This window comes from Ictalurus punctatus, chromosome 11, assembly GCF_001660625.3.
Source record: "Ictalurus punctatus breed USDA103 chromosome 11, Coco_2.0, whole genome shotgun sequence".
Taxonomy (NCBI): Eukaryota; Metazoa; Chordata; class Actinopteri; order Siluriformes; family Ictaluridae; genus Ictalurus; species Ictalurus punctatus.
In genome coordinates, this window is record NC_030426.2 from 4,791,997 (window position 1) to 4,805,040 (window position 13,044).

The 13,044-nt window shown below is 38.0% G+C and overlaps 1 protein-coding gene across 1 annotated transcript in view; it reads left to right on the plus strand.

Moving 5' to 3' along the window:
- Positions 1-13,044, plus strand: part of uba7 (ubiquitin-like modifier activating enzyme 7) — a 49,905-nt gene that overhangs the window by 28,046 nt on the left and 8,815 nt on the right. The window lies entirely within an intron of this gene.

Here is a 13,044-nt window from a genome sequence, read left to right on the forward strand (position 1 = left end):
TAACGCGTAAGATTGCTCACAGTTCCACTTTTAGGGTCAATTTGTAATGGGAAGGGTTCAGGTCTCAGCCTTAATTAATTAATTAGGGGGTACCTAGGTATACCACTATACCTATGTATAGTGTGCATGCAGAACATTTAGGGTTTGAGCAATTTAAAAAATTTCCCTCCCTTTCAGCTTGAATATCTGTGGTGGGGAACCAGATACGAAACTTAACTTTTCACAGAAATGAGTCATCTATAGTAGCATTCCTGCTGTAATAATTGTGAGTTTGATTTTGGAGCTAAACTCTGCAGGACAGTAGACTTCGAGGGCTGATTTGAAGTTTACCATATTTGGTATTCCAAGAAAACATGATGCTGTAGAGCATTACTTGAAACGCTGAAAAAAAAATCCCGATTAATTCGATTAAATAAGTAGATTAGAAATCACAAATGCAGCTTCCGATCTGTCTGTAAGTGTGCGTGCTTGCATGTGTGTGTGATAGTTGGTCCACATGTAATGAATTCTCAGCTGATAGTTTAATTGTTGAGATATGGATCGATATTAGATTTTAGCCCTCCGATTTAAAATCACGGCCAGCAGCCACTGCTACTTATGAAACCAATGTCCTTTGAGGCATGTGTGTGATATTTTAGGCATGTAGTTTTCATGACACAACACTGGTAGATCTTCATAGCTTTCTTTTTTTAGAAGATTTTTTTTAATTCTAATTAGGTTTGTAGCTCTATTGAACACTAAAGAACCAACCTTGTGACCCCAAACATGCCTTGGCTAATAGATTGCATATAGGGTATAATTATTGAAATTCTAGAAAAGAACTTAGATAAATTGTGTGTGTGTGTGTGTGTGTGTGTGTGTGTGTGTGTGTGTGTGTGTGTGTTTGTGGAGCCACAGTCTAGACTTAAATCAGTCCAAGCCTAAGTGACCCTGCCTTTATCCTGAGGGGCTTACAGCATTTCGTAACTATACACCCTCCCACGCAGACCCCTCTTCAGTCAGCTTCATGCTCACTCAATTGAAGGGACTTCCAGCAAAATCGAGTGAATTTCGAATGCAGATACAGAGATATCCTATAGCGAACATGATTGGACTTTTAAAATGTGGCATTTTGTGGATGTTGTGTTCTCCATATAGAAAAAACTTGCGTTACAACGAGAGCCAAACTTGTGCTTCTGAGAAAGGGAGATGCGGGAGAAGGGGTCACGCCCGATGAAGTAATGCGTCGCAGTTGCCTAAATTGTGGGGGCGGGGGGAGGTGTGTGTCCTTACACCCCCTTCAGTGTGCAGGGTCAGAGACTGAGGTCTTTTTCACCCAAGGGTACAGCCATTGAACTTTGCTTTGAAACACACCAGCTTGGGTTACTAGACGACTATGACAACTAACTAAAGTGCTTGGAACTCATTCTGCCTCACACACACACACACAGAGTAAACACACACCATAAACATAGCTTCTCCTCTAGACAACTAAATGTTAGTGCCCGTTTATGTTCTGTATTTTCATTCGCAGATATAATACTCTGGTTTAGTTTTGATTTCATAGAAATGCCTGGGTTCAGCATTTGAATTCACAGTTCTCATTTTGCCTTCTATCTTTCACTTTCTCTTACTCTAGCACTCACTCTGCCTTTGTCTCCCTTGTTCATATGTCTGGCAGCTGTCTGGTTTGGAAAGAAGCAGTACTTTCCACAGGTGGGATTAGTTAAGCATCAGCTAGAGAACACTCCACGCTAGCAGTCCGGTGCTATGTAACTGCAGTCGTTTGGCAGAATGGTGTGTGTGTGTGTGTGTGGTGGTATACATATATTGTGCCAAAAGTTTATGGACATCTGACTATTGCACCCTTATGTGTTCCTTAGTCAATCTGTCACCTCAATGTTGGACACACACAGTTGTCTAGAATGTCTTTGTATGCTGTAGCATTAAGATTTCCCTTCTGCGACATTCTACATGTAAATATGGGCGTGATGGCAGGTGTCCACAAACATTTGTCCATATAGTACAGTTTTGCATTGGAAATTATATTAAAATGTTCACACGAAAGGTTAATTGTACTTTAATCGAATCTATTAACAGTTCTACTCTAACTCCGTTACATTTCTGACAAAGGCCATCTTTCTTTACTCTTTAAATTTACTCATACTTGTTATAACTCTTAAAGGTCATGACTCAGAAACCTTTTTTCCCTTATCCCTGGCTGCACATCCACATAATCCTATTTCTGTAGATTTTATTTGAATTAATTATTAACATTTAAGCCATACCAAATGATACAGCTCATACTTCTGCACAGACTGTCTATTGCTCTCACTCGTTCTTCATACATCAAAGTTACTTTAATAAAGTCAGTCAAATACATTTTTTATATATATATATATATATATAAGTACAATATATATGAGCCTGGACACTGTATAAAATCAAATGTCCAAGTGTGATATGGCTGGATTTCATTCAATATCATACAACTGAAATAATAATTAAAATAATAATAATACCCCAATCCCAACTCCAGCCCAGACCTTCACTGATCAATGTAACTTCTCATATAATCATGTAGAGTCATGTAATTCATTGGCTAGTGTGACATCATGCTTAAAAAGCATGTCCTAATTTCTTTACTTTTAAATACCACATCTGAGTATCTACAATTTCACTTATTAATCATTTCAGCTAACTTCAGTTAACTTTAATGGGGTAAGAGTTTCGCATTTTCATTTCTTTAAACTTTGTTCAAAACTAACACTAATTCATGCAGGGTATGACGTTTCACGTAGACCGTACGCTTTTTTTTCCGTTCCTCCAGGGAGAGCATGTAAACATACTGTACATATGTGTTCATCAAACTTCAGTAAGGGTATATAAATGCTACCAAATAATTTGCTCTTGTGGCATGTTCCTTGGTGCTTTTTTCATTTATATGCATGATTTTCTTCACGGTTTGCCTCCCAGCATGCACCACATGAGTCTGGGTGTCTGCAGGAGTTGAGACATCCTCAACTGTTTTTTAAGAAAATCCTCATTACTTTAGGACATTCTATATTTCTATACAGTTCGTTCTAAATCTCTTTGTATTCTTATGGAGTGTTTTATGGGGTTTTGGCAACTGAAGTTGGAAATCATTGACTTTATTCCAGATGTGATCCAGTCCATGTTTGGGGAAAGAAAACATCTCTCCATGTACGCTGTATTTCTTAACTGAGTAAAGCATGCGCTAGTTCTAAAACAGTTTTCTCCCAATAACCTGCTCTCTCAGCAGGAGCATTTGCAGAATTACTACTTCAGAAATAGATGTAAATGTAGATTCACAACTCTACAGTGCAGGAGATAAAACAAAGGACCTCGGTGTTTAACCATCATCTGTGAGGCTAATAATTCATATTCTTTTTTTTTTCATTCTCTGTAGCAATGGTTATTGCATACTTTCTCAGTTATATATTGTTTTTGCAGTAATGTAATATAAGTTTCTTATAGGAAAGCTACTTCTTGATTTCTACTCAAAGCCCACAGATGGGGGGAGTGAATATTGAGTTACTGGGCTTCTAATCTGGATTTCTACTCAGAGATTGTTTTTCAGTGCATGTTCAGTTTATTGTAGAGAAAGGTAGGGCAAGTTGGCAATAACACACTTGAGCTGCAGTTGTATGAAAGGAGATCTGAGGGGAAAGGGGTTTCTGGGGTGGTTCTGAGGTATAGCTGTGGGCAGGAACTTGCCATATGGTCCTATTTCCCAGGTGTCCAGTGTGAAAGGCTATAGCTCTTTCCTTTGAGTTCAACCTTGTGTCTCATTTGTTTCACTCACCCTCTTAAGTTTGTCCTCCATTTTGGTTTGGGTTTCATCAGTATCTGTAAGCAACCCGCAATTAGTCATTGCAAAAAAAAAAATGTTTCTCTTTGTAGTGTGTGTAGTCTATATATATATATATATATATATATATATATATATATATATATATAATATATGCTTCTCTGAACACCTTCAACTCGAAGCAAAGTGGTCCATGAGTGTATGTGTGTGCACATGTATGCAAAAATGACTGCTATTTCCTGCTATCACAGGAAGCCTTTCTATTGGAACCAGATTTCCTTCAGAGCACCATTACGGTGGGGCTGCAGTTTTTTATTTCCTTAATCATTCACAGCTTCAGACAGCTAGAAGGAGGAAGGGAGGGATGAAAAGACTGGCGTTAAGGCTTCAAAGCCCATATGCCAAGTTTTGTTTTTCTTGCTAAGTCACTTCCCTGCTGCAAAAGACTTTTGCATCCTCGCTTGTTTCAGCCTTTTTCCAAACGTTTGAGTGTGTCTGCAATATCCATGTTGAAGTCATAATGCGATGAAAATATTTCCGCATAATCTTCAACATATACGTATAGACTTTGGAACTCCTTTTTTAACGTTTCATATATATATATATATTTAAAAATTTATGTGTGTGTGTGTATACTTATGTGAATATATGCCAAATGTTTTGCACCACAAACTATTTACTTGAAAGTATAAAAAAATCTTATGTTGACAGTTTGTCTTGGCTTTGACCCTGTGGCCTTTAGAGTTTAGAGTTGAGTCTCATATTGGTATTGAGTCTCAGTGTGGAATGTTTGTGTTAAAGGTCTCCATTACAAGCACTTAACTGCAGATATACCTCATTGCTGCTGGATTCTCGAATCTGATCGGTCAGAAGATGTTGATAAATTTTCTAATCATTTCTAAATATCTATTAATATAATAACAGCAGGTCTGACTGATCACATGTAATACTTGCTCATTGTAATACTTTATTGTTTCGATAGTAACAACTTGCACGGAGACTTGTATGGCGAACGCTCCATGGTAAACGGATTAAAAATGCGTGCGATCATTGAAACTGTAACACTTTCTGTGTGGAGACGTCGATTTAAGATTTTTTGAAGGAGTCTCCAGTGTCAGCACTTTGTAACAAAAGTCGTAAAGAACTTGGGGTTTTTTTGAGATGGAAGATTCTTCTGGAGAGGATGGAGAGGTTTGTGGTTTCTCTGTAACATAAGCTGCATATTTGTCATATTAACGTCGACAGAGAAAAAAAAGATAGGCTGGTGAGGGAACGACTGCTTATCGCTGATCACTGATCATTAAGGAAGTGCGAGTGTAATTTTGCTTTCATGCAACAATTGTGTGAACAAGAAATTAATATTGAGTGGCTGAAAATTCTGACACGATATGACGAAATATTTTGTTTGTTTTTGCTACATTCATGAAAATAATGTCCAAAGAAGCAAGAGCTGGATAGAGCATTGAATGTTGTCATGCCAACGCACAGACTGACTGACAGCCCATAGTAAGTGTACTAATTTATGTTTCAGTATAATGAACTGTTATTATAATTGGAGCTTTATGTAGCAAACACAGAACATGGAGTGATACAAAGAGTGAAATGTACCGGTGCTAAATTATACTAAATATCAGTATTCTTGGAACACGGTTTGTCAAATCAAATTAGTGGAGCAGAACTTACTGTTGTAGCACAGGAAATAGCTTCTTTTGCTATTAAAATTTAGTAGGTCTTTAATTGATAATATATATATATATATATATATATATATATATATATATATATATATATATATATATATATATATATATATATATATATATAATGGCAAATTGCTGTTGTATAAGAGGAATAAAACATGCTGTTATTGGAAAATAACCAGCCAGTGATTGATTTATTTTCCTCTAAGCGCACACCCCCATTGTGTTTTATTCCTCACTGCTCAAAATGAGTCTCATCTCATTATTGTTCACACTCTTTTATTATAATGTTTTTCTTAAAGTTTCTTACAAGTTATTTATATGTACGCAGTATCAATGTACTGTGTTTAGATCAACTGCAAATTCCACACCTTTAAGCCATATTTCATTTATCAACGTGACACGTTATACTATTGATTCAACTGGACAGCGGAAGGTAAGAGAAAGACAGAGAGAAAGGGCAGATTTGTCTTTCCGCTCCATGGGGAGCGTGTCCATGACGACTTCAGTCCTAAGAGTATAAAGACGGGACAAAAGTGCCATGTGTGCTTTGGTTTGACTTCACTCTGTAGGATCATTTTCCACATATTTCCATCCGTCCATCCATTTTCTTATCCTACACACAGTTGCAGGGAGCCTTGAGCCTATCCCAGGGAACTCGGGGCACAGCCATCGCAGGGCACAATCTCACACACACACACATTTAGAGATTTTTTTTTTCAGTTGATAATGCAGATCAAACAGCCCAGAGGCCTGAGCTGTTTTTATCACCAACTAGGATGAGTTTGTGTTTTAGGATCTTTGGGCAACCAGGCCCAGACGTCTTAAGCCTACATTTAAACTTTATCAAGATTCAAAGATAAAGCACTCGTCTTTGGGTTGTCTTACTAAGTGGGATCTATGAGTTATCAGTGATGTAGATGTCTGTAAGATATCGTAGCGCCTCAGGGTCAGGATACTAAGTAGTTCCTTGCTGGATATTAAGGTCTTGTCATGAAGGTTCTGTCTCATTAGATTCAATCTGTCTATCACTGGACATATATTATACTGAAATATAATTATTTAATGAACTGTAAGATGGATTGAGGCTAATGTTTGAGGACTTTATGAATCACTTTCTTTAACGTCCAATTCTTCTGTTATGCCTGTAAGACTGTTCAATTTTGATAACTGTGGAGGAATGTTGTAATAAAAACAACAAGACAGAAGAAAACACTTACTTAATCAAGGATATTTCCATGCACCTCCATCCCCCAGGAATCCCAGCTAGGTCGATAAAACCACAACAGCCTTAATAGGCAGCACTAGTCTTTCCAACACGGCCAATAAAAACAAGGAATGCAATGTGAGCGATGGCTCGGCCTAATAAGGACGAACGTTTGTGTAATCAACCCTTTAGGAAGCTATCGTGAAATATATACCAGGATTACGCAAGCGCGTTTAGAGAATTACTTGTTAGTAGAACTGTTTTTGAGACTAAATGAATACACTTTTCCTAAGGAATGCATGATGTTTCCATAATAATTAACAGATTAACAGTATGCACTTATATGGATAATGCTATGCTCAAGTGCAGCGTTATTGATGAAAGACAGTCACTGTGTTGTACTGTGAAACAGTTTAACGCTGCACTCGAGCGTAGCATTATCCATATAAGAGCATACTGTTAATTTTGATGTAGATCGTGTTTTCATGGATGTGTATTTCGTTCGATTGTGTTCATTCGTGTTTAAAGGAAAGTTTCTAAGAAACATAGTTGAGTTCAGGCAAAGTCCATAAACATGGTTTAGACTTCTTGGTTATAGTAAATGAAATAAGACTCTGGAATTTATGATCATTCCCTTCGGCTGAATGTTACACTGGCTGTGAATAGAGACGCTGGAACATTCGGCATGAACCTGAGTTCAGAGTTAAGTAACTGCACATGTCCGAGCACATAAGCCGTAATAGTCGTAGTAGCCTATATATTGTTGCTGCTGCTGTTGTTAAAAAGTCTAGATAGAGAAAAGATTTAAGTGGAAAAACTCTTTTACTCAGTTCTGTTTATTCATACCTAACCTGACTTATTAATTTAGTGTCCTACCAGAAAAAATGAAAAGGAAAAAAAAAAAAAAAGCACTTTGGCTGGATTGCAACAAGCCTAGCCCTTTTACAGGAGTGTTTTCATGATGTCACATCAGCATGGGAATGGTTTGAAAGCATAATCCTAGAGCTCTGATCTTCTCTCCAAATTATTCACTCCTTGTTTCCCTCCTTTTCCAACCCACTCTCTCACACTGTCCACTCTTGTTATCATGAACATGCTCAACACGTCGTTTTCTTCTGTATTTTGTCCATCCTTCTGCTACCAACAAGTGACATATGTTGCTGATTAAGGCTGACTTTGTTAGTGAACTTTCACCCCAAGGAAATAAAATCTCACAAACTGAGCACACTCACACACACACACATGTGCGTGCGTGCACACACACACATGCATGAATCAATTGTACAGTCATCTAGGTAAAATAATTCCAGTAGTTTCAGACAATATATACTTATTTAGGAAACTAAATCAGCGTAAAGATCTTTCTGTGGACTTGAATACAATTACGTTCAGTTTAAACCATCTCAGTAATACCTTAGCCTATTTTTCCCTGGATAATTTCCATAATAATGGTTGCAGAGTAAGAAGCCAAACCTGTGCTCTGACGTGTCTCCTTACAGGCGGAAAAAGACTTAACAGAGTGAACTTTCCCGCACAGATCCTGACGTACACAGCTTAGAAGAATTGTTTTCAGTAGACCTGTATGATAGGTGCTATGAGCTTGATTTATCTGTTTATTTTATACTTTTAAAGTTACAACACAGGATCCTGCTCAGCTGGTTGTCTTTCTTAATACATTGTTTTTTGAGAGTGGTGTTTCTAAACAAAGGACGACCAGAGGCTGTTAGCTCAGTGCGTAACTACATAATAATGGCAATCTCTATGTAATATTTCATTCTTAGAGGGATTCCAGTGAGAGTCTGCTGAAAACCCTTGGCTGTCACTTCTCCACTTTTGGCGCTGTGTTATTGGATTTGTCCCTGTCTCACTGCCATGAAATTAAACACACATGTTCCTGGATTATTTTTGGACTATTGCTTGTTGATCTTATTTGATCTATTGGAGCATAAATTGGATTTATCATCCAGTCCTGGATTCTATCCAAAGATACTGCAGTTCTTTCTTCATTAACCGCCACTTCACCTCACTTCAAGCCTTCTCTCTGTCTATCTTACACCTCTCACTCACCCTTAGTGATCTGGGTTCTAGCACTCGTAAATAACGAAATAAATAAATAAAAATTGTGATATTCAAAGTTTAATGTGCTACTGACCTTTTGGCATGTGTTATTTAATTTATTGTAATTTAATTGTCTTCTTTGTCACACAGTTTACATAACTTCTGTTTTTATTTTAGATTATGATTATGGGCTAGGCAGTGCTATGGGAGGTTGAACTCGTACAGGAATTGTGTAGCCAAAAAAAACATTACTATTACTACCTTGCAATTTAAATATCTGATTCATTTTGACCCACGCTGCTCTCATTCACCTTCAGTCCTGTGCTCAATTTTAAGACTGGTCAAATACAAGTATAGTACAGGATCGACTAAAACCCTCTTTAGACATTTACCTCTGCTTAAACCACGCATTTTATCCATTTTGTTTCACATTTTCAATATAAAATCCATTGTCCTCGCCTACACACTCTACAATGCCGTTACTTCCAGTTACCTCATGGGCCTAATGGATTTTCTCCATGAGCAGTGTTCAGTCTTGTAGCACCCATGCTTTTGGAATTTGCTTCCACAAACCGTCTAAATTTTTAGTGCCGTAACTCTCATTTGTCAGTCGCGTGATTTATATTGACTATCGTATTCCCGAACGACTCCTTGTTACGCTTGAATACGATATGTAATAATTGTTGTTCTTGTCTCATTTTACCAAGTGACGAATCCTATCAAATCTATCAAAAGGCATGAACACCTCAACCGTTTGTGATGAATATTATTACCGGGAGACTGCCGTTCTGCTTCTGCCCTGCAAACAGTCTGTGAATGTCATACTGTACGTGTGTTTGTGTGTAGCTGAATTGTTTCATTTGCAAAAAAAAAAAAAAAAAAATAGGAAGTCCTGGAACGTACTGTGCACCGTTGCATTTAATGGCTTTACAGTATATACTGTACATAAACAATGCGCTAACCTTAGGGAGAAACAGGAACCCCATCCTCAGAGAAGAACTAAACTGAACAGAGATAATGGTTTTTAAAGAGTCTGTAGTAAAATATTTTGTGATTTTCATTGTGTTTGGCACGCTTGCATTGTGTAGTTAGGCAAGGAAGTGATATTTCCAGTAAACGCAGGCTGTTTTAGTTGTGTTACGGACCTGCATGGCAGATGTTGCTTTGAATGTCAAAAACTAAATTTCTAAGCATCGATGCACTTGCTTTAACAAAGATTTATTTGTAGATTTTATTTATTTCTAGAGTTAACTTCAGATGCTATAGCTTTATATCACAAGAGGCGCAAGGGTTTTGTGAGACTTACAAAAATAATACAGGCATAACGGTTAGATTTTTTTCACAGCAAGTGAGCTGTTACCTGGCTAACCTCACTCCTGCAGTCAGAGAAATGAACATGTGTGAGCCATGCCAATGGAGCTGCTCTCGCTAAGCCACTGCGAACCATTAGACACAGCCTTCAGTCCGCACCAGCCACAACTACACCTCGCACCCCCAACTGCCTTCATTTCCTGTCTGCTTCATTCCATTCTCAAACTCTATACACTTTTGACAGTCGACACCAGTCAAGCCAACTGTTATCACCATTTTATATAATTACTATGTCTGTGAGAAAAGCAGACAGGCATGAGGTTCCCAGCCGTTTTCCTATTTCCTACCGGTGCCTGTTTAAACACCCCAGCTATAGCTAATATGCTCAATTAACTACATGTCATGCCTGTGCTTTCCACAACCAAAGGTGTGTTTACTTCAATTATTCTAAGAAAAAGCTCGTCCTTTGGTTCCTCAAGATAACAGCTAATTCAGGAAGTCTTCAGTACGAAGCTGATCAATTATTCATGTATTTATATATTTACTGCCTATTTTACACCTTCGTCTGGAGGTTCACCCTACTCAGATGTATAGTTCTGCAATCTAACGTTCTCATGTGTTCATGTTGTACTGCATATGAGCCATGCTTGTACGAGAGGTCCTGTGAATCTCTGGTTAGCCCACGTTTTAGTTCTATTCAATCCCACCTGATATTCAGAGCGCTACAGATCAGAGAGCTCAGGATGAGTGGTCTGAGGTCCCTAATGCTTGGATTAGGAAATATATCAACAGGGTTACACTACCCATTAGTTCTTACTGCAATCAATACAACGGCTTACTAACTAGTTATTTTGATTGCAATCAATTCCTCCATTGGTACATTGGTAACTCCAATTTGCCTTGGCAAAGTAGAGTATACACCGTATATAGCTTCTTTGGTTGATCCAAATTTGTAATAGTATTAGTAGTCCATTTTGATTTGCTCTGATGTTTCACCAGTTATTTGTACATCAAACATGTTGACCAACACAAGGTTCATTGTTATCAATGATGCATCTATACAATTAAATCAGTCAGCTACTTTATTTTGACTCCTGGTCAAGGGAATTTAGGATTAGGCTTTAGGCTTTAGGATTAGGTTAGTATTTACATATAGTTCATAAACAAATTATTGTGGATGCCTGATCATCACAACTATATGTGGGTCTTCCTCAAACTGTTGCCACAAAGTTGGAATCACACAATTGTCAAAGATTTGTATGCTGGAGCATTACAATTTCCTTTCACTGGAACAAACCCGTTCCAGCATGACAATGCCCATGTGCACAAAGCAAGCTCCATGAAGACATGGTTTTGCCAAGTTTGGAGTAGAAGAACTCAAGTGGCCTGCACAGAGCCCTGACCTCAGTGCCTGATGTTTTTTCTGACACAGATGTACAGATCACTGCACTGTTCACTGTTCACTGTTGGTAGACATAAAGGCATATGAGTTAACACGCAGGAGCCCACATACTCAGCTGTACTATGCAGGTCCATGTGATCACTGGCTGCACAAAAGTGGTCTCTGCACTTAACGAGATGACATTTATGAGCGCATGTGACGAAAAGAATCAATACTGATCAATATTGTTGATGAATGAGTCAGTGATTATTTGTCATGCTCTTAGCTGCCTGTGTCTGCGGAAAGCCAGTACTCGGAGCGTGAAACAGGAGAGCTTGTACATTTTGGTGTAGGCCACTTTGATTTATATTAGAACCTGTAGAAACGTGTCACTATATGATTGGTAATCAATGTGCTACATTTATATGACTATTGATTTCTTCGTAAGGGATGAGACCCTGACACCAGATGGACATGGGATGATATATGGGGCTTGTTTACATCTGTGCGTAAAAGGGCCCCTCAGGCAAACTGCACCATTTGTTTGTATCCTGTATTGATGGAGTCCTTCTGGCACGAGTCGTCAGTGTAGTGAAGAGACCCTCATTGACAAGACAATTGCTCCAACTTCTGTTTGCTATTTAACATGTCAAAGGCCCTGTTGAATAGTAGCCAGTGGCTAGAGTGTAAGTGTCAAGCTTCAGAAGAAGATCACCATTCTGCCAACCCTCTCCCTCCTTTGTTCACCTACTTTTCTAAATTGGTGAATATGCATGGCATAGATAAGAGAGGTTAAAGGGTAAATGAATGAGGGCTTGGAAGGGGGTGAGCTAAAAAAATAAAAAACAAAACGCCTAAGTCTGTGTGCTGTAATGAAATCAAAGTAGGAATCACATTTATTGTTTTCTTTTTCTTTTTTTTTGATAATCTTATACATCACAGAATTCAGCTATATTGAAATACATCATGTAGCCGTATAATGGCACAACAAATATATAATACAATAGTATTACAAACCAGTCCTTAAGAAATGTCACTGACATCTGTCACGGTAAAGTCACTCCACTGACTCAGGTCAGTCAGCACGTCCTAATTGTGAACACACTTTCACTCTCCTTTAAGCTTCTGTAGCAATGGACAGCTCTCCATCTGTTCTATCCTTATGCATAGAAAATAAAATGACTAAAAGTGAGTGAACACACAGTGGTTTTACATAGTCGGCACTGTAGCCACTACAAGGTAGTGAATATTACTATGAGGTCTGATGTGTTACTTGATATTTAACTCTAACCTATGTAACTAATTGATTGACAATATTAAATAGAATAAATACAGAACTGGTTCATTCACCCACAGTCTGTGTGCTAGGGATGTAACCGGATATAAATAGATCATTCAGAATGAACAGATGTGTTCTAAACAGATACAGATAAAAGGCACACTAGTATTTTTTTTGTTATTTTTTTAGAAAGTTTACCAGAAAGGTTCCAGAGGACATCTTGTTTAGATAGAGGTTGAATTCACTGGGATCCTGAAGGATGCGACAAAAAAGTTGCATAAGTAGGAGGTTTTGGCT